This window comes from Vanessa cardui, chromosome 19 (assembly GCF_905220365.1).
Source record: "Vanessa cardui chromosome 19, ilVanCard2.1, whole genome shotgun sequence".
Lineage (NCBI taxonomy): Eukaryota > Metazoa > Arthropoda > Insecta > Lepidoptera > Nymphalidae > Vanessa > Vanessa cardui.
Genome location: NC_061141.1, coordinates 11952754 through 11975891, shown reverse-complemented (window position 1 = coordinate 11975891; position 23138 = coordinate 11952754). Strand labels below are relative to the sequence as shown.

The following is a 23138-nucleotide window of genomic DNA, read 5'->3' as shown; positions in this document are numbered from 1 at the left end:
TCCCTAAAACGCAAGCGAAGCCGCGGGCAACAGTAAGTAGAAGATATACAGCATAATATACAAGTAAACATCGTAATAAAAATGTATATGACCAAATAAACATACACAAACCGAGACCATTATTAACATTTTAATTTGAAGTCAAATCTGAACAGGGAAAGCCTTTTAATACCCCCCAGCTCGGCTTAACAAGTTCAAAGTAGGTAACTTTGTGTGGAGCGGAAAAAAGGTATACTATTCCTGAATCGTTACGTCACGGGCACTACGCATATATTTTGAATTACATTTAATCTTAATGATATGGTTTTAAGCCATCCCACGTAATCTGTCAGTCCGATTGCTATGAAAAATGAGCTCCTTTGTATAACTCGACTGTTATATACAACATAATTATAATTTATTCATCTGTTGAGTGGTTTGTTTCTTCTTAGAATTTTATGTCGTTAGTAAATTATGCCTATGTATTATTTAATTATAAAATAAGTTAAATAACATAGACACTAATAACTCACATTTAAAAAAAAACATTCCGTAGTTTTGATTGACACAAGCACTACATTGTCTTTGCAATACAAAGTTCCAAAATTGCCAGTATTATATTTTTACCGTCGAGACCCCATATGTAATGCGTACGAAACCAAACGCTAGCGCGTTTCAGAAACAGACCCCTTAATACAAATTTGTAGTACGGAATTTTTAAAATTTCTCAATATAAAAACTTACTTTTAATGTTCCCACCAGATTACCTAGGTCAAATAATTTGCACTTGTTTAATAAACCAAAGCATCACACAAATCTTAAACTACATAGCCCAATTTCACAAATGTATGATGCTTATGATGAATATCAACACAGTGTCGATCTAAATGTTACGTCCATTGCGTCCATGAAAAATATCGTACTGGGCAATAAAAATGAAATCTAAGTTTATACATCCTGTCCCATATATATATTTATTACATCGTTTTTTTTACTTCCTTTTAATTAAGATTGAAATAATTTTCTAATTAGGTTATGATGTTGATTGTTTTCTTTTAGTGCATGCTGTGTTCTTCTTTAAGTAATTGTGACACTTAGAATAGAATGTTATTTTTGTTATATTTTATTATTATAAACAGTGTACACATTGTTGAAGAACCAAATAAAATATATAAAAAAATAAAAATAAAATAATATAATTAGCATAGGCAAAATAACGTAATAGCCAAGCCATTTGCCAGTCACAGTATTTCATATTTTGTTTTCATTTTCGTTACTTCTGTCTGCCGTCATTAGTGTAATTATGTTATCCCATTAACACTACTGACCATACTAATGTCTTAACAGTGTTGTAAATACCTTTTTTGGTATATCACGTCGAGCCTAGCGACTGTAGTTAGATATTATTAATTTTGAGAAATGCCTAGGTTTTCTTATTAACATCGTATAAAAGAAAGTCGCTAACCGATATCTGCCCCTATGTATGCTAGATTTGAATGCGGATGTTATACACAATAACCATTTCTTATACTTAACTTTTTATAAAAAATAATTGCTTTACGATTCTTTAAGAAATACTGCATTAATCCTTACCCAAGAAAGTACCTTTAATACATTCTGCATTTAATATAAATCAACATTTATTTACAATATACAATTTTAATGAAAAATTTGGAAGATATTACAGATTAAAAATGCAGGAACACAGCTGTCTAATAAAAAAAATTGCCATATGTAAAGCATTTTGTTATATTTTTAGTATCAGCATTGCACCTGTGTGAGAGTCGGCTTAATCGCTGGTATATAAATAAATATGTAAATACTTTCACAAATTAATATATGACTTATATATAGGATTGGTTATTGACATGTGTAATGGTGGCATTGGACGTAATGGCGGGCCATAAAAAGCGTATTGCGCATGAGTTTAGATTAGTGATCGAGCGGCTTGTAAATAAACATTGAAGGTCACAGGAATGGCAGGAAATAGGCGCAGTCTGTGAATCATGGTATATTGTTGTATGTACTCATTCCTCAGCTGGAAGCTGTGTAATCGTTTATTACTGAGATGAAATAATTGCCGTCTAACAATTTGTATTTGTCACTCTGATATGATATGAGATGGTATGCAGTGAGATGGCCCAGTGGTTAGAACGCGTGAATCTTAACCGATGATTGCGGATTCAAACCACTATATATATGTGCTTAATTTGTGTTTATAATTCATCTCGTGCTCGACGGTGAAGGAAAACAACGTGAGGAAACCTTCATGTGTCTAAATTCATCGAAATTCTGCCACATGTGCAATCCACCAACCCGCATTGGAACAGCGTTGTGGAATATGTTCCCAACCCTCTCCTTAATGTAAGAGGATACCTTATCTCAGCAGTGGGAAATGTACAGGCTGTTAATTGTTTTTACTTTTTAATCAGTGCTATTCTGAGAGATCAATTCTGAGTTGGATTTTTTTTTTTTTCGTATAGCAAGTCGATTTACAATGATACACTATTTTTATATAACGAAAACGCTATGCAAAAATACACTAATTAATTGCTATTCATCTTAATCATAATCATCGTTTTCTCTTGACTTAATGTCAATGCTAATTCAATTCAACATGTATAATGACAATTCAAAAGTGTTAATAAGTACCTACTCGAATAATGTATATTTTATTTTCTTAAACATTTTAGAAAGTTTAATGTTGTTACGACTCTAAAACCTTAAATAGTAAACATTAAAAGTTACACAATAATTATTTATTTATTTTATTATGAGTAACTAAAAACACGTGTTTCGTAATACGATTACGTAGATTTTGTTAAGCCAATGTTGTATTTAAAACATTCGCCAATAGATGGTATATACAGAGGGCCATAACCAAACCATCTTACAATATACTCCACGTTCGTTCAGTACATATTTACAATAATATGAAGCTTTTAATAATCCGAAAAAAAGCGAAGAAAATTACTCCTAAATAATCTTGTATATGATATTTGTTTATTAAATTATTGAACAATCTACCAATAGTTAGTTGTTATGTAACAGCTACATAGTATATATAGTCGCTTCCCGCTGTCCGTACGTTTAGATTGAACTTATCGGATTTTAATGCGGTTTTTAACAATACACAGAGTAATTACAAAATAAGGTTTTATATCTATAACACATGCATGTTACATGTGCGAAAAGACGAGAATTTAAACTTTGCTAGTCGGAAAGAAAAAGTTTATTTCTTTTTTTGTTCTTAAATCGAAATGTTGTATTATCAGATTTATTGTACCCGCGTGAAGCCGGGACATGTAGCTAGTATATACTAATTCTTATTCATATATTAATATAATAATCAAATTAGAAGAGGCATAGAGCGAGTAATTGAATTTACCGAAATCTAGTTAGCGGTGCTGATTACGAATTCGTGGTTATCACATAGATAATTACGTTTTGTGTTTCAACCGTTATGCACGCATATATAATGCGAGAAATAAACTGTTAGAATATTTAGATTACATACTATCGTCCAAGCTTGTTTAATACTGAAAGGTAATAATTAAATCAACATGTACTTGGTGATAAGGCTTTGTTCGTCTGAGTAGTCAAGACCCACTTATCAGATATTATGATAAGATCTTAGATCCCAATGTTGGCCGTATTGGAGATGTAACTAATGTTTGATATTTCTTGTAGCCCTAATGTCTATGAAAAGTTACCACTTACCATACGTGATCTATTTACCTGTTCATCTATCTATTATATAAAAAATGTTATAATTCCATATTCAAATATTTTACAGTCGCATAACTAAGTTAAATTATAAATAAGGTTTTATAATATGTATTACTTACATGAGCACGCAACGTGCGCGTTTGAATTTAACAAAAAAGTTATTGCGATCGCCTAAGTTACTTCATATTACAAGTGCTGTCTGTCAGTGAAAGTGCCTTCAACATTGGTTCAGCAGTTACAGATATTAGCCGGAACACACAGACAGCCACACAATAATTGAAAAAAAAATGTGATTTTGGTACATGTACCGTTATTTCAATATTACGAACAGACACTAATTTTATTACATGAAATTCTTGTGAAATTTTATAGTTTGCTAGTTGACAACCCGTTCTTTACAAAGCGCGAAGTCTTTCTTCTTGCATGACGGTTTATTAATTACATCATTTGACCGTACACTTGTGCACTATAGTGCCTTGCGCAATTGTCCCAGTTTTCAACAAGCCTCTGTATAGGAAATCGTTCAGGAATTTAAATACAAATAATTATTTAAAGTAAAAGTATTTTCAAATGATTTCCGAACGTGAATACATTGACTTCTGGATTCAACATTATTGACACGATCATTGTAATTCCGCTTTTTCCCTATACGGTTTAGAAATTTCTATTTGTTGACCTTTACTGAATACTCGTACAAATGCATTTACGACAGCATAAGTGAAAGTTTGGCAAGCGGCCAATCGTGCAGGAAATAGGGCTACATAGTATTCTAGTAAAGGTAAGTGCATATTGTAGAGAATTTCGCAAGAAATGCTAAGCGAAAATGTTTACTACTAAGCAAAAGTTTTGGTCTTGCCCCGAAATAAAAATAAAAAATGGTAACATTATGTATAATGTTACCATTAGCCTATTGGTATGTTTAATGTTTCATATTTGACAATGTTTTTATTGGAAGCGAACCTATAAGTGAAAATTATAAGTCGTTTACGTAACTACACGGACATTTTTTTATTTTTATTTCGGGGTAAGACCAAAACTTTTGCTTAGTAGTAAACATTTTCGCGTAGCATATATTTTACCATAGCATTCATAGCATATATTTCATAATTTAATATATTTTACAATATAGTTCTCGAAACTTGAGTGTCTTACAAGATTCGAGTTTACACATATACCAGAAATTGTATCCATTATGATACAATACAGTCCGGTGGTAAATGCACGTGATTATTATATATAAATATATCGAGATTACCTGTTCAAACCTTGCCAAACTCTTACCATGTGATTAATTTGTGTTTATATTTCATCTAGTTCTCTGATAAAGAAACACTACGTAAAAAAAAGTGCGGTGGAATATGCTCCAAAACTTTCTCTAAAAAGGAAGCGGATACGTTTCTTTTTATACATTAAATAAAAATAAAGGAGTATGTAACTGTGAAGAAGCCATACTTCGAAGATTCGCTCCGATTCACACACGCGGTAACCTCCTCGATTTTACTTATATGTATTTATCAAATAGTCGCCCGCGGTTTTGTTCGCGTTTTAGGGTGTTGATTGTCATGTGAAAAAGCGACAGACAGTCAGACAGACTTACTTTTACATTTATAATATTTATATGAGCTGAGATAGCCCAGTGGTTAGAACGCGTGCATCTTAACCGATGATTGCGGGTTCAAACCCAGGCAAGCACCACTATATATATGTGCTTAATTGTGTTTATAATTCATCTCATGATCGGCGGTGAAGGAAAACATCGTGAGGAAACCTGCATGTGTCTAATTTCATAGAAATTCTGCCACATGTGCATTCCACCAACCCGCATTGGAACAGCGTGGTGGAATACGTTCCAAACCCTCTCCTTAATGGAAGAGAGGCCTTATCTCAGCAGTGGGAAATTTACAGGCTGTTACTTTACTTTACTTTACTTTACTTATATTTATATATATTTACAAGCTCGAAAGTAAGAATTAAATAAAGCTGTAATAATAATAATAACACGCAGCTCGAATAGGGCGTGTGTTTGTATCACGGTTTGACATTGGATGTCATTATGAAACGCCATGTTTTCATAATGTTTTAATTTAAAGGGTTGGCGCTAATTGATCGTCATATCAGATTTCGTTAATAGTCACTCGTTTTGCTAAATACCAATTACCTATTCGTTTATTTAGTAAGCGTTTTTAATTTCTAGTTCGATAATAATTAGGTATGTGTAGTTAACAAGTGCGATTAAGACTCGCGAACGAAGGGTTCCGCACTATTTAATATTTAAATTATTCTTTAAAAATCAAAGAGATCACATATTTCTCCCTTAAATATTTATTTTATTAATTTTGTTGTAATAGCGACAACAGAAATACTTCATCTTAGAAAATTTTAACTGTCCGACTATCACAGTTTTCTGAGATATAACTGGTGACAAACGGACAGACGAAAGGACTGCGGATTTTAGTAAAAGGTTCCGTGTTATCGATTCCATACGGTACCCTAAAAATAAGGTCTATAAATAGATTATTTGTGTTACAAATTATAAGTTATACTCGTTTGTTGTGAAGTATTGAAGAAACTTGTTTGAAAAAGTTGTTACGAATAAACACAATACCAAATATACTTTGAGTATATCTACTGTACTTTATTACTTATAACCATATAAGCGAGTTGACGGTTTCTCTGGTTTAGTGGTTAACTTATATTGCTAAAGAATGCGAGCTATTAAGTTTGTACTCCGATTTAACATATTCAAAAGCAGTTTGGACGATGACATTGTTCGTGTGTCTGAAGTATGCACTCTTTTCAGTCGTATTGCATTATGAGGTTGGAGCTCATAATGCAATACGACGAATAGAGTGCGCCAGTATGCTCTCAAAAATATTACGAGGACATCTTCCACCGGTAGTTTTCGAACAGATAAGACTTGGGAACCTTCAAGAAATGAGAGTAGTCCTTCCTTAAAGGCCGGCAGCGCACTTGCAAGCAGTCGCAAATTTCCATGGGCTTTAGTAATTACTTCCGATCGGGTGAGCCTTCTGCTTGTTTGGCTATAACATAAAAATCAATGTTTTAATCCTAACAAGCAGTGTTTTCGGTACTTAATCTTTTCCCGTTGCTAATACCCAGTTTTAATTCGCATTTTTCCTAAATGGCATTGGTATATCTGGTCTCCCGGGTCGCGTATTTCTGATGTGGGTAAAGCTGTATATCCATTAAAATTTGCTGCTCCCTCGTGGAGTATTTAGATAACGAATATTAGGTATTTTGAGGAACATTCTCTGAAGATAACATAACGTTTTCGGATAAAAAAACTTTACTGGGCGTTTTAATGTCGTAATAAATATTTTATTCGATGTATAGATTACTGACTAATCTCCCGAGACTTTGCTTGCGTTTGGTTTGTTGTTAGGTGTTTGGTATATAAAAAGTACCCTATGATCATACTTGGAAATCAAGCTTGCTTCATGCGAAATTTTAGTTTATTCGCTTCACTGGTTTGGCTGAAGTAGATCAACCGTCAGACAGTCAGACAGAGTTACTTTCGCATTAATAACACTAGCAGAAAATAGTATAGATTATTTAATTTATAAAAGAAAATAATAAAAGATAGTGAATCCGTTTTTATTAATTTTAAAAAATATGCTGATAAATGTTGGAAACGTATCAGTATTTTTAATATGCAATATGCTTTGCACGTTCGACTTTCTTTACGCCAGGTTTTTGTTTATTGTTGACACAAGATTAATATAATTTCCAATACAAGCTAAGCTAAGCACAGCATACAAATATCGCAATACTATTCTAAAGCCTCATCTTTTGGAGCTCATTCCAAGTTACATAAATATTGAGATAAAACTAGCTATAACGGATTTGAATCGCGTATATTAATTATATACAGCGTTCGTGGTCACGGGTAGACTGACTGAGTCTACCCGTGACCACGGACGCTGTAAAGTGCTCGAAACGTCGGTATGTTTAAAATAATTAATATACGCGATTCAAATCCGTTATAGCTAGTTTTATTTCAATGTGTAATCGCGAAAATTTAAGACAACATTACGTAAATATATTTTTATGTAAATGTGTCTTTACGTCTATATATACTGGTTGTAAAGTTAATTTCGAACAGACTATCGATCTGGTTTTAATAATTAGTCAACTGTTTGGCTTCCCTTCTCAAGTCTACGTTACGTTGATGATTCATATGAGCTGTTTCAAGTTCAACGTAGTCCAATAACATTTTTGTTACATTAACTTATGTTGATATGTTAATATTATTATCAGAATAGATTCGATCGTATGTATTTTACATGGTCTTGTTATGGGAAAGCCAACTGGGTGTTCCTAAAAATATAGTATTTCTTAATGTTATTTATATTATCAAACATAAATATAATTTAATATGCAATAATTGATAACACACTTTGTGAAGAAATGGTTATATTCAACTCGAAAAATTGTAAGTTCCAAATAAGCTTACATAATATATTTTAATCTCGAATGTTTAACTTGCTTTACTTTATTTATGTTTTGTTTGTTTTTACTTTTTAATGTATCATTTGTTTTTGATATAGTTTGTTTAACAAGTAAATAAATATCTGAGACAAAAAGAAATTCCGAACAACCTGTATCCTAACAACGTTTTTTAATACCTAAACATAATATTAAAATTACAACGAACGAAACCATAACAATCAGTTAAGCTCATTAAGAGAGTTGTATCAATAAATCCTATTTCATTATTTATTTAAGTATATAATGGTATATAAGACATTTTAAAGATGCAAGTAATGCTTTATTCGTTGGACTTCAACGTGACGTATTTCCAGGACTTGGGTTAGAGTTTGAAATGTATTTGTTGTCGACTGTAAACATAGTTTAAGCGAACATTGAATTGAAGTTAGGTCCCTCTGCGTCATCGTGAGAAGACAATTGTTCAAACCAATTTTGCACGTTGAAAGGTATATAGTTCTATATAATCTGTTCTCTTATTCGACAATGACAATTTTTGTAATTACTGCAGTTTACTCATTGGTCAAAATTCGATGATAAAATAATCTAACCTCATATTCAGTGTTTTTTATTTATGCCACCAAAAGCCATCAATAGATTCAAAGAGGAAATAGGTTGATAAACACAGAAGAAAAACATACTTAGTTGTTTTGCCTTTTTCCAATTTTTGTAAAGAACATTTGACTTATTTAGTGCTAATTATGAAATCAATTAGGATATTCCAATATTAACGTAATGATTAGCTGTGACGTAAGCCTTTGAATTATAAATGTAGCTTTGTTAAGACATAAAACAATTGAAAACGACCTAAAAGGTATTTCTATTATGGTGTCTAACTAACCTTCGCTGCATCCACCGTCTTGACCTTGTAAATACAATTTCTTCCACCAGAACTAATATAGCAAAAACTTATTAGAGGAAATGTTTAAATGGCATGCGGAACGAAGATATCCTTCAAGCTAATGCGAAAGGAAATAACATGGGAGCAATATACATGGTACGCTGCGATCTAATCATACGAAGATAAGAAATTCTATTTATAAAAAAATAAATTCTAACATAAACGATTTTTACTCTAATTTACAAGTTGCTAAAGTTCATATTTCCGTATAAGATATAATAATAGAATCATCCAAAACCTAATGATCGGTTGCATATACTTGCAAAAAAGTCGTATATCCTAAACATGATTGATGTCAATTAAACACGACAATACTTGTATTATTTATCGCAGATCTTGCACATTCCAAGTTTCTTATTTCGTTATGGACATTGCAAGCACGCATTTCTCAATTAATCTAAATTCCTTCTGATGAATTATTTTTAGGCGTTAACCAAATGTAACTTGTAAGTCTCTAAACGACATCTTGTTTAGACATCCAATTAGTCACAGTCAGTCTATCCATTACTGTGTTTTTGATTCAGGTCACGTTTTTAATAAGGTTTAGGAAATGAATATAAAGCATAATGCTAATGTAATAAAATATATTTGACGGGTTACTTTGAGACTTTTCCGAGTAATCGTTGGACACGATGATGATAGACTATATTTAAAATACCTTCTATTTAAGTCTTGATTGATGTGAAAATGTGCCACGTATGATACCGATTAAAACAACTTCTAGATAGAAGCTCTAAACTTTTAACTCAACAAATAATCCTATGAACCTAGGAATACGAGTAGAGGAATTCCTCAACCATAATTTGAAAACAAAAATTATGAACATTAATTTTTTTTTATTATCACGATCATGATCTGCAAAATATTCTTGCATCAGAGTCCGCATTTTCTAACTGTCCTTATATTTCTTTCTAAGCTGTTCGTAATTCGTTCTCCGATAATGTCGTGTTTCTCCATGATATTTACCGTAACCTTTGATGACTCAATGAGGTAGGTGACATTAGAAAAGTGTTGACTTTAAGTGACCTTCTATTATGTTTATATCGTATAAAATATTGCACGTTTTGTTTGGAAGGGTTCAAATATCCTTTATCAACATGGTCCGATAAAACAGTCTTATGTCAGAAATAATTTAACATTACGTTAAATTGAAAGAAAATTAAAAGAAAACCATGATTATGTTAATCTATATGACATCTGAAGTCTCCAAAACTATAGGTTAAGTCAATTACTGTTATTTTAGAATAGTGACTATTTTTGCGGCGTTGATGCTCAGTAAGGAAGGAGTTTTGGGCATTTCAAATTTAGGAGGAAATTTGGACGGGCTTATAATAATTTAACTCGTGTGAAGTAGAGACGTACAACTAGTTACAGTATACAAATAATATAACAACTCTCAACTAATAATGAGGTAGAAATCTCAAGCAATTTTTGAAATTTATCAAAAACTAAAATTTGTACAAGTTTTATTTTGCAAAAAGTATTCTTATATATGGATTTAAATTGTACTGAAGAAGACCGTGACGAGATAGACGATTGACCTTTACTAACGATTTAAATTATTGAATAACTATAATATAGAAGACGAAAATAATTACTTGATGTAGAATTTTAAACTTCCGGTAAAACTCGTCTAATTAATAATACATAGAATTGTCATATATTATCGTAGATATTTTACAATGAAGAGAACTGCGGAAAAGAGTCCTCGAAAATATGTAAAATTTTTTCACTAGCTAAACGTACTATTTTCATTGTTTCTAAGTCTTGTACGTAACTGTAATATTATAAGTAACATAATAAGAATTCGTAATACAACCAAAAGTTTTATTGAAAAATTTAAAATAATTATAATTTAATCAATATGATGGAGGCTTCAATTAAATTCAATGGTCGTTAATTAAATTTAATTGGTCACAAAATTGTCAACAATTTCGAATACGGCTTCATTTCAAACTTCAAATAAGATCATCCTTATGTCATTAGTATAATAGATTGAATGTGGAACTTTTTTCAATAACCTCCTTAGATACCTTTATCGAACTCGTTTCGAGTTATAAATAAACTCACAAGGATCTCTTATTGACTGGCCGCATACCACGCGTAATTGCACGCCACTACTTATTAAGATAACATAAGAAAATTCCTGTTTTCGAATAGATTCCGTTTTTAGATTTATCCCATATATTATTAAAGCAAAAAAGAAAATCCTTTGTCATCTAATTAAACATTAATAAAACACGGATGGATTGGCGCATGATACGTTTGACCTTGGAAAACTTTATTAGACTTGTTAAAAACTGCATTATGATTATTGATCAATGTAATCAAAAGAGAATCATACAACGAGCCAAACTACATTCCAGAAACGTTGTGTCAGCTTTAAGTGTATTTAAAAATTTATAAATAAAATTATTTTATAAAGTGAATAGACAACATTTGTGAATGTAACGACCAGAAGATATAATATAACTTCCAAAGTTAGTGCTGGATTAGTGATGTAAGGAGTGAGTATTATTTCTTGTTGGTGGTGAACCTTTTACATCAGTTATCCCATTTACATTCCTATAAAACAGTTAAAACATCCATAATATCTGTATGAGCATGAATAAGTTAAAGTCTGGTACTATTTGCCGATTTTTTTTCCTACAAACATAAGCAAAGAAAACTATTAATCACGTTGTATACAAAATGATTACGTTTCTTGTGAAATTCACTTAATTTCTTCTTTAGGTCTTCAATACTGGATTTTATTTGAATCTTTGCGCAGAGTTCATAGTTATCAAATTAACATCTCGTTTTGCGTTCCTTTCAGACATTACTTTAAAAATGTTAACCTTATGCGAGAAATGTGAAGAAAAACTATATATCGCCGTCCCCGGGGAATAAAAAGATAACTAACAAAACGTAAATTTTCAGGAGAATTAAAAAACATGTTTTTGTCAATAACTTCTTAAATACTGGACATAGAAGTGTGATTTAAAGTTTTTAGAAAAATAGATTTTTAAAAGATTTAAGTTAATAACGAGTAGAACCTGTAACTTATGTTGAAACGGAGATATTTAGAAAATAAGAAGTTAGCCAAAATCAATCATCACCTGTGTTGCCTAACGCCCGTTATCATTTTATTCACAGTATTTCCTATGCAAAGTCAAATATTGTACAACAGCTATATCATTTTATTCTTAGAGTTTCAAGAGTCCAAATGCAAATGATAATACAATAATATCATTTTGTCCTCGTAAATATTCATTTACCATTTTATGTTTAATGACTGTAATCGATTTTTCTTGTAAAATTTTGATATGGTTATCACCTTTATTTTGCTTTTCTCATGATACCTTTTTAGTAAAACAAAATTAAACCAAGGAAATACAACAAAACGTCCAATATTTTTCATCTGTTCATCTGTTTTATTTTAATCCTTCTTTAAATCGAGTAAATAAGTAATCCATATTTCCATATTATTAATTAAAAAACTTAATACTCAACTGCAATACTCAACTACCTAATCAAATAAATCAGTTTTAATCAACAACTGAAATATTAATCATGATCTTCTTCCTCGTCATCAGAATTGCTTCCAGAGTTACCCTGAGGAGTTAGAAACCTGTTAAGAGCGTGATAATGCTTGAGATATGTCCTGACTTGGAAACGCACATAAAACCATCATATGTAGCCTTGCTTACTGGAAAATGTTCAGTATACGTATGTATAGCACTGGCAACTCCGCCACATCGCTGGGGTTTGGACTCACTATCTGTCGGGTATATCGTTTCATACTGAATTTTCACAGGTTCTATGTTTAAATCATATCTGTATTTTAATACTGATAGCTGTGAATGGGTAACACTCTCTTCCATGATTTGAGTCCACAATATTCTCTCACCATCTTAACAGTTTTTTAGGCTGCCCCTGAGATTGTAAAACTCTGACTTCACCATTCCTTGACGTTATATCTGTCGCCATTAACACATGTGTTTCTAACAATTGAGTAAATTTAATCGGGAGTGTATTCTATTCTATGTTTCAGTTATCCCTCAATATTGAAATGCATCGAATCTCCCACACTTTGGTCGTGCCCGATCTCAAAACATCTGTCCGTTGTATTAAATACAAGCTTTTGTGAGGCAAATATATATCAAACTATAATAAATCTGTTTTTATTTTGACCGTAAAATTCATCGGAGTAAAATAACATGTTATTGACGCCTCTTTTCTTCTCATGGAATTGCCTCAAGCAAGTACCTATTTCATTAGCACCTCTTTTCGCAATCTGAGCGTACCAAACAAGCCTTTACAATTAATATCATCATATACAGCGAAGTTGTGAATAGGATACTTTCTTTTATAGTAAAAGGTACCAAATTCAGACTATGAGATACTCAAAACCGTTTCGAATTTTGAAGACATCTATGGTTTCTGGTGTCAATCTTGCGCGAAGTCTCGACGAATTCCAACCCCCTGGACAAGCTGGGTTTCGGACTCAGGGTACAGAAGCCCTTAACCCCGGGACACTTATGACGGTAGGAGAAGACATCCATAGCGAAGACCCCTTCTACTGGTCTTCTTCGGCGAAGCGGGTCAGCAGCACTATTCCCACGGTCCCGTAAGATAAGAGCCTTGTTGGCAGACTTTACGATTAGGTAGATACAACCTTGAGGACGAGGTGAATAGAAGAATTCAGCTACGTTTGGCAGCGTTTCGGAAGTTACGTCGAATCTTAACATCGTCGATCCTATAGTGCCTTTAGACGAAAGTCTTCAACCGGTGCCTCCCACCCGTCATTACATACGGAGCCAAAACGTAGTCACTCACGACAAAGCTGGTCCACCAGTTTAAGACTTTAAAACAGCTCTCTTGTTTCTCTGCGGAATCACATCAAAACAAACATCATCACAGAACCGATAACCGTTGGGGAAAAAGTGTTCTAGAGTAGAGACCGCGTTTCGACAATCGTATTGTAGGACGTTCTCGGGCGCGCTGAAGTGACGATTTACGCAAGAGCTGGATGCGAGTAGCCGAAGAACGATCACAATGCGTGCAATTGGCCTAGGTATGTCCGGCAGTGGACGAACATGCGCTGTTGATGATTAATACATTCAAAATCTCGTTGGTCTCGTATGCCATGTTCATTAATTCCAATCCTTCCTTTTGATGGTTCATTTTAATTTTGAAACCATTCATTGGCACCTCGTTGAAATTTTTTTAAATTCCTTAATATATTTTTTTTTATAAATATTAGTTGGAATCAAGTCAAGAGCACATTCTGTCTTTGTTTTAGAATTATCTGAAAATTCATGAGCTTCGTATATAACTCATAGCGATGCTATGATATTTCTTGTGTTAAAAAAAAGAAATTTTGGATATTGTTTACAATTTTTTAGTTGCTGCTTCTATGTAATCAAAATTGCCTCCATTACTTGACAGACAATTGAGTTGCAATATTTTTGATGTTCTATGTAGACTCGACTAATACTCTGATTCGTCCGCCGAGATATCTTCAGCTATTTCATTTTCCTCGTAATAAATTCCTTCTTTTGGGCTTTTTTAACATATAACATGGTATGAGTTATAACCACTTCATCAAAAGTAGTATTACAAACACACCTTATACGAAACGCATAGACTGTTTTGCACAAGAATAAAATGATAACTGCTTTTATCACAAGCTATTCAAGAAGTTTTCACGAGAAAATAATTGTTAGGTTATTTGTCCTACAGTAAGATATAAAGACATTTAGATAATAGTACAATATATTTTTGTTCTTGAAATATCAGGCATGAGTATAATCGTAGAATAGTAGTGTAATATTTTGTAACTTCGTAAATATCACTACAATATTTATGAAAAAAATTGAGCAGGTGTATTAGTATCCAAAGATCTCAAAAATGACATAACACTAAAACGATGATAATGGAAGTTATCATTTTGTTCCCCGAGGACGGCGATATAGTTAACGGCGCGGTATAAAGTAACGAACGATTAAAATCTTTTTTTTTCCACGTGTACTATTTCACTAGAATTTTCTCAGGCGTTCGAATTACCGTTACATGATTTCAATACCAAGTTCTGCAAAGCGGTAAATATAACTTTAATGAATTTTTAGTACCATATCAGTACCAATATTTTGCTATTCAAACACGGAAATGATGTGAACATCAATTTTGGACACCAATCTTGAGAAAGACTGGCCAAATGCTTAGGATGGATCATACTAAACTGGAGTTCGGAAATACTCATTCGGAAAGGTTCATTCCTAATTCATTCTGAAAAAACTTCGATTCAACACTAAAGAGTTCAGTCACAGAATCAAGGCCTAAACAATTCTATCGAGACGACATAAATGAAACTGAGAATTTGTTAAAAAACGCAGGCTTTTTGTTGACTGGATCCGGGATTTGAGCACTGAACCGCAGGGTGTATCTTTATAAGCCTGCCACTGCACTAATAGTGTAACAGGAATATTTATTTTATAATATATTTAACGAAGTTATAAAACAATATTAAAATATTGAACACACTAGCGGCCCGTCCCGGCTTCGCACGGGTGCTTGTTATCTATCGATATATTACGACCTAATTACATAAATCATTATAAATTGTTGCCTGTGTTATTCTGATGTATAACTTACATAACTGTAAAATTTCATCCAAATCCGTCCAGTAGTATTTTCGGGAAAGAGTAACAAACATACGTACATCCTAACATACTTTCGCATTTATAATATTAATAGGATTGTTTGTTTATTTGACGCAATACCTTCGTAAAAGGAAGGATTAAAGTGTAATACGACACCACCGAAATTCTCAGTTTAACTTATGGCGAGATGTATCGCGTCGCATTCCTGCTTCCGCAAATAGCCACCGTTTGGCCCATATCTCAAAATATGTTACTCATACAACTTAGTTGAATATAAATGTGTTTGATAATATTTATACGAAAAAACTTTCAAATAGAAAAGATTCAGCTTTTTATTAAAATAATATTTATCTCATAAAAATACCAGTAATAAAGAGTTAAACACGGCTTGAGACTTCCAATCTTACAGTATGCTTTAAGATCTTCCATAAATAGATTTTACTACCATTAGGAGATATACGTTAAGCTAATATTAACTAAGCATATGTCGATTTGATTTTTTGATCAACATGTGTTTATTCTTTAGCTTTGTTAGCATAATCTAAAGAAAATGATACATTTATCAAGCTACCTTTGATTTGTCTTTCTATAAGATTAAAAATTAAAGTTACCTGTTTTGTCAATATAGATTCTACTTTGAAAAATCGCTAAGAAATTTAGTATCCTTATATAATTTTATACAGTATAAAATGCCATAATTAATAATAAATTTACTTTTAAATGTATTTATTGCCATTTCAAGATAGGCTTTGTATGGTTTTGATAGTTTATGGTAATAAATATGCAATTATAATTACAACGTGTAATTACAATATCAATTGACAGCCTGTAAATTTCCCACCGCTGGGCTAAGGCCTCCTCTCCCTTTGAAGAGAAGACTTTGGAAGGTATTCAACTACGCTGTTCCAATGCGGGTTCACGGAATACACATGTGGCAGAATTGGTATGAAATTAGACACGTGCAAGTTTCCTCACGATGTTTTCCTTCACTGCCGAGCACGAGATGAATTAATATAAAACACAAGTTAAGCACTTGAATATTCAGTTGTGTGCCTGGGTTTGAACCCGCAATCATCGGTTAAGATGCACGCGTTATAACCACTGGGCCGTCTCCGTTATAACAAGGTAACGATGTATTCAGTGACCATGTTCTGAAGGCTAACGTCCTTGTGCATGATGGACGAGATGATGACGAGGTGAAACGCGCCGTCACGCTCCAGTCTCCAGTCATCTAGCTACGCATCTCGTTGCGTGCTTTTGTTTAATTTTTGTTTCAGATAATGTTTCAGTTGTTATATTTGTTCATTTATTTTTAACCTTTATTATGTCATCTATACATATGATAAAATTAATATACTTAACTGTTTTTAAGTAAATGCATATCTATGTATACACGGTACGAATAACATATGTATGTTTCAACTTTTGTCTGTCTGATTGTTTCGGCTAATCTCTGGAACTGTTGGACCGATTTGGATGGGACTTTTACTAACATAAAGCTATAGGGATTAACTTAGGCTATAAAAATAACTTATTTTTTTAAATCCAAACGCGTACAAAGCCACGGTTACAGATGTTATTTAAATTATATTATCAAGTAATATTGACGATAACAAACAAACGGAATGACTTAACATTTGGTATTAACCAATAGATTCCATTGCAGTTCTACTTTCACAGATTGCAAATCTATTTCCAGAAACCGTGTACGATGGGTATACGGAGCAATTTTATTAGGAGTAACTTTGCACATCACTAAAGTATTAATTTCAGGATATTTACCATGTGTTTTTTCTCGTTTGTTCTCGTAAACAAGAAATTTGTAGATAATGTCGAAATATCGAGCTCCACCTAATAAAAATAAAAAACATGATAAAAATCTCGAAATTAATAACTTTAGTAATAAAAATAACCATGTTAATTTAAAAACTTTGTATATGTTAGTCTGTTTAATTTAATGCTACGTAACAGTAAAGTTTTAACGATATAAATAGAACGCTTTTGTTATTTATTATCATCTTATTTAAGCGCTTTTGACGAATGATCATCCTTAAAGACAATAATGATTGTGTAAGAGTTTTAAGTATGTACATAACAAGACTAAGTAGTTTTTATTTCATATTATATTCAATACTAAATTAAAATTCCATATATTGTTATCATATCTCCTTTAAATTGTATGACTACAACTGTAAGAGTTTAAGTGCACTCGAGAGAACATTTCCATTCGTAGACTAGAATTTTGGTTGTTAGCTCTTCAGATCCAGATCGAAATGTTATATCTGCCAGCTCAGTGCAGAGCCGTGTCTATTTGATTTATAGATTACAAATAAATGTATCCATTGAACTGAACGGCACTCTAATTTTCTAAGTCACGTGGCGAGCAAAATATTACTAAGAGAATATCAAAATTAGGTTGATTTGTTGTATACTCTTGAAATGATTTTCTATTAGAGTTAGGCTATGCTATGGTGGGCTAAATGGGAAAAGAAAAACGGAAGAAAATCAAACAGAAACAAGAATAGATACAGACAATTTTCAATATATTGTGCATTTCAATTACATCGACGTAAAAAATATCGAAACACGTTCGATAATTCGCACAAGATCTTTGGTGCGATTTGCGTAATTTAACTTTTCAATCATGCATTTTATTTTAACCTTTACTCGCAAATAAATGTATATAAATTGTTTTTTTTTTTTGTTATAAATTTGCACTGAACAAATTCACATTTAATTCGATCAATATAAGAAAAATTAAATGCAATCCGTGTAACATTTTCAAAGGTGTTTATATTTAGACTTACAGTTTTAATGACAGTTATGCAAAGTGCTCAATTTAGTAGCCCAGTTCAGCATTTGCATATTCAACGAAGTGAACGCTTTCGAGTAAAACTTCAACTTTAAAATTAGCCTCACGTTCGGTTTGCGGTTTAGATAAATCTGGTATTACTTCTTCAAATGTAACGAGACTTTTATTGCATTCATATTAAATGTAACTTAGTCTTTATTCATTTAATAAAACTACTGCTAGCTCGGTAGTCGTATACGAATTTGCACGATCGGAAGTTTTTTTACTCTCATCCAATTTTTTAATTCTTGACTAGCCTACCGCCCCAGTTTCTTCGAGTGCAATGCTGATACTAAATATACTTCAGAATTTGTTTATTTACGACATAACATTAGAAACTTCTAAAATTATCAGTGTTTCTTTACTATATTGTCCATCTATTAAAAAAAATTGCATCAAAATCTGTTGCGTAATTTTAAAGATCTACGCTTACATAGAGACAGACAGCGGTGAGCGACTCTGTTTTATACAATGTAATGATAACACCAAATCTCGTCGTTAGCTGAACAAAAAATAAATTGTGGCAAATAGAGGTGAAAAACGTGCACTTTCTTTGTCTGTTTATATATTGGTTTAAAGAAAGTAGTATTCATTTCAACAGTACTTTTTGTAATCGAATAATTTAAAAGAGTAAGTCACGAATGTTATACAATAAAACATTCTATGAAATAGCTTCAAATCCAGTGAGACGTATGTGTCAGAAGATCAAGATTATAGTCTTGTCCTTATTCCCACGGAGAAGGTCGCAAAAAATGTTACGAAAATATAAAACCAACGAATCAGTGTCGTAATACGCAGCCATTGTTGAAATATATAATGAAGTTACTTTTAAATTACCTTTCGGCCTTCGTGCGTGTGGTCGAACTGACCATGGTTTTGGTAAAAGAAATCTATCAAAGCAAAAAATTCCCATGAATTTTATATTTGCCTTCGTAGTTCGTACTCAAAACATTATAAAACAAAGTTCCCCCAGACTTGTCCATCTTTCTGTATGTTTGTGATTAACTCTAACGCTACTGAATGAATTTTCATACGATATTCATTAATAGACAAAGTATATCATTTATTATGGTTTTTGTGTAAATAAGTTGAAATAGAACGACAATTGTTAAACATAAAAAAAACAACAAAAATATATAAATAAAACGTAAAAATATAAAAAAAAACTCATGTCCACCCACCACATATGCGAAGCCAGGACGGATGGCTAGTCTGGCTAAAAAATCATGTATTTGTTTGTATGTAAAGTTTTTTCGAAATACGAGATGTCTCAAAACAATTTCTTTAACCCAAGATACCGTTACGATTTCCTGTTTAAATAACTGGAAAACAAAAATGAACAACCAAAAATTAACAACAGTTAAAAGTTACAGTTGCGTTTGCTCCGTGTTATACTTACATCTTTTAATAAACTGTACTTAAAATATTCTGAAATAATTATCAGAGAGTAAACAAGAGTTCACAAAGCGACCCAATAATGTGCATTTATTCTTGCCTCTGTGACTACACTGTGACAGCGAGTTTTTAAAACGCAGCAAAAAATATTACTGTAATATCTTTATCATGGGCATCATTGCGTATAAAAAAAATCGCTCGCCGTCTGTCCTTATGTATGCTTAGATGTTTAAAATTGCGCAACAGATTTTGATGCGATTGTTTTAAATAGATATTGTAGTTTGAGAGGAAGATTTTTGTAAACAATACATGGATAATAAGTATGGACAATATAGTAATACTGATAATTTTGGAAGTTTTAAATGTGATGTCGGAAATAAACATATCACTATCAGCATAGCAGCCATGCAAAGCCGGGCCGGGTCGCTAGTGTTAAATAAAAACCAATGTGCAATCATCGGAGTACAATAGCGTTATATGAGACCAAGGTTTATGCTCTTCGTTTTTTGTTCCAGCCATTGAACTTGTCTCTGATAGTTTATTTATTATTTATAACTCTTATCACGATGGAATACGGTTCATTACCGACTGTGTTGTAATTGTTTTGATATCTCAGATGTAATCTATTGAAGTTCAAGGTTTCAAATCTTGTTTCCGCACTTTTTCTGAAGCATTAAGTGAAAAAATTTGTTTTATTTGTAGGATTGTGCTATTTTAATATTTGTGGGTTTAATCGGCTACATTAGACAATAAAGATGACATATAGATTTATAAAAATAACCTTTTCATGTATGTTTATCAGATTGATTTGAATTATATTACCGAATTAAAATTTCTGTATCATAATGCAATGTTGGTCTTAGAAGTTTTCTATTACCCTAAATAAAATCATACTTTTAATGAACCCGTTTAAAGTTCAGACGTCAAGCGGGCGTATAAATTAATTCAATTTCGTAGGACTCTTTATCCCACTAAATTTGTATTTCAATGGTTTAGAAATTCATTTCGGATTCACTTTCCAATTACTCTGCGGCTCTCTGTTTATAAAATATAATGAAATCCCTCGAGAGTTCTCGTCCTGAATGGTCTGTCCAAATTACGCCTCAAAGATTTCGATCTTGTTAATTTTTTATAACGCTTTGAGATTTAACATCAATCGTATTATTATCAAATGACTTTTTATTTAAACCATTTTAAAAGTATTTATAGCGTTCGATAATCGTAATAATACTAACAAAGGCAGATAAGCATTTATCGTTTTGTTTATACTTAAAAATTATTTAAGATTTTGAACATCTTTGTTTATAGAAATCATTGTATTCGAAGCAAATGCGAATCCTTGTCTTAATTCGTGTCTATCTTATCTACTTAAAAAGGGTCTCGAGAATGAAATTACTTTTATTAAGTCGGTAAAATTTAACGAAAAACGTTTTGTAAATAATTAAACAATGCAAAAGAGAAAAGAGGCGAAAGATACCATCAAAGTTTTGAATTTGTAATTCAAATTGTGTGATGCAAATTTCCTCGAACTTAATATTGTATATTACATTCAATAGCATCGTGTAATTAAAGCAGAACAGCGAACACCGTTATATTATTCATTTAAAATGCTGTAATTAGTTAATAAAAATGCAGCTGTTCACACATATCTTTATTTATTTCGTAAAAACTTATGTAAACTATGGAGTACCCCAAGGATTTACTTTAGTAACACTATTATTTATTGTTTTCATTGTTTTGCTAGCTAAACGAGATTGCCTTGTATCGTTTTCATGGGGTACACCACTCTGGGGTCCCGCGTTCGATTCCCAGCCGAGTCGATGTAGAAAGTTCATTAGTTTTCTGTGCATTGTTTATTTTGTTTTGGGTGTTTGTGGTACCTTAATTTCGTCTGATTTCCCAATACACAAGGTAGCTTTAGCCATTTATTTATTTATTTGTCGTATTGTAGTGATTTATCTAAAGAATTATTTTTACAGGTCGTGTCGGGGTCGCCGGTAACCATGGCTGCCGGCGTGGAAACAAACCCCTGAGCTAGCGGGTAAGTAATGCATTTCCTCATTTTACAAACGTGGTATAGGGCAACAGTGAAGGTCGGACTTGGCGTTTGAATAGGCGTTTCGTGACCGAAATAACGTAACAGAATTTCATGTATTGTAATATAACTGTGTTATAAACAAGGGCTTAAATTGATGGTGATTCTTCTTCCTAAATATAAGGCTTTGTCAAAATAATTTTAAACTACTTGGTAGAGCGTCATGTAAGACTAGTACTATGATAAGTATCATAATATATTCTACCGCTAAATAGTAATATTTAGTATGGTTGTGTTCCGGTTTGATGGGTCAGGTAGCCAGCGTGACTAAAGGCACAAGGGACATAAATCTTTACCACTATAATTATCACACCAAGGTTGGTACATTGGCGAAGTATTGGACGGTTATATGTTTCTATAGTATTGACCACTGACCTTCAAGTGGCCCATTTGTCTCAACCAACTTTATTCAATAAAAAATAAACTCGAACTAAGTAAAGTAATTCTGTCTTTGTAATTGGATAACTATACATTATTATGTAAAATTATTTCAATGCTTGAACGTAATTTGTTCTAATTGTTTAATCAAGAGAATATTTTTCTTGGTCAATTAATTCAACGTACACTTCTAGAGCAAGAGAAAGCAGATGATATTTCAGTGAAATTTAAATTTTAAATCAATTATTTATTTTGAACGAGATATTATAATGAATGTGATTCTGAAGAGTTTATTTTATGTCAGACTAAATAATCTTTAATAACCGGATGAGTAAGCTGAAGTGGCAGTGGGCTGGTCATATTTGTCGTAGAACCGACAACCGTTGAGGAAAACGTGTTCTAAAGTGGAGACCGCGTCTCTGCAAACGTAGTGTAGGACGTCCTCAGGCACGGTGGAGTGACGATATACGCAAGGCAGGCAGGATCTGGATGCGAGTAGCCGGAGAAACACCACAGTTGCGTGCACTTGGAGAGGGTTATGTCCAGCAGTGGGCAAGATCAGGCTGATGTTGATGACAATGAAATAATCTTTGGAAAAAATTAAATGCATAGTTTTATTATAATAACTTTTACTCCAATCACAGAAGGATTAACATTTAA

At 32.3% G+C, this 23138-nt stretch overlaps 1 protein-coding gene across 1 annotated transcript in view; it reads left to right on the top strand.

Annotated features, from left to right (window-relative positions):
• The window catches only part of LOC124537792, a 130785-nt gene that overhangs the window by 41780 nt on the left and 65867 nt on the right, over positions 1–23138 (top strand). The window contains exon 2 of the mRNA XM_047114697.1: positions 21985–22046. The gene's annotated coding sequence lies outside the window, so the exon portion shown is untranslated. The remainder of the gene's footprint in view (positions 1–21984; positions 22047–23138) is intronic.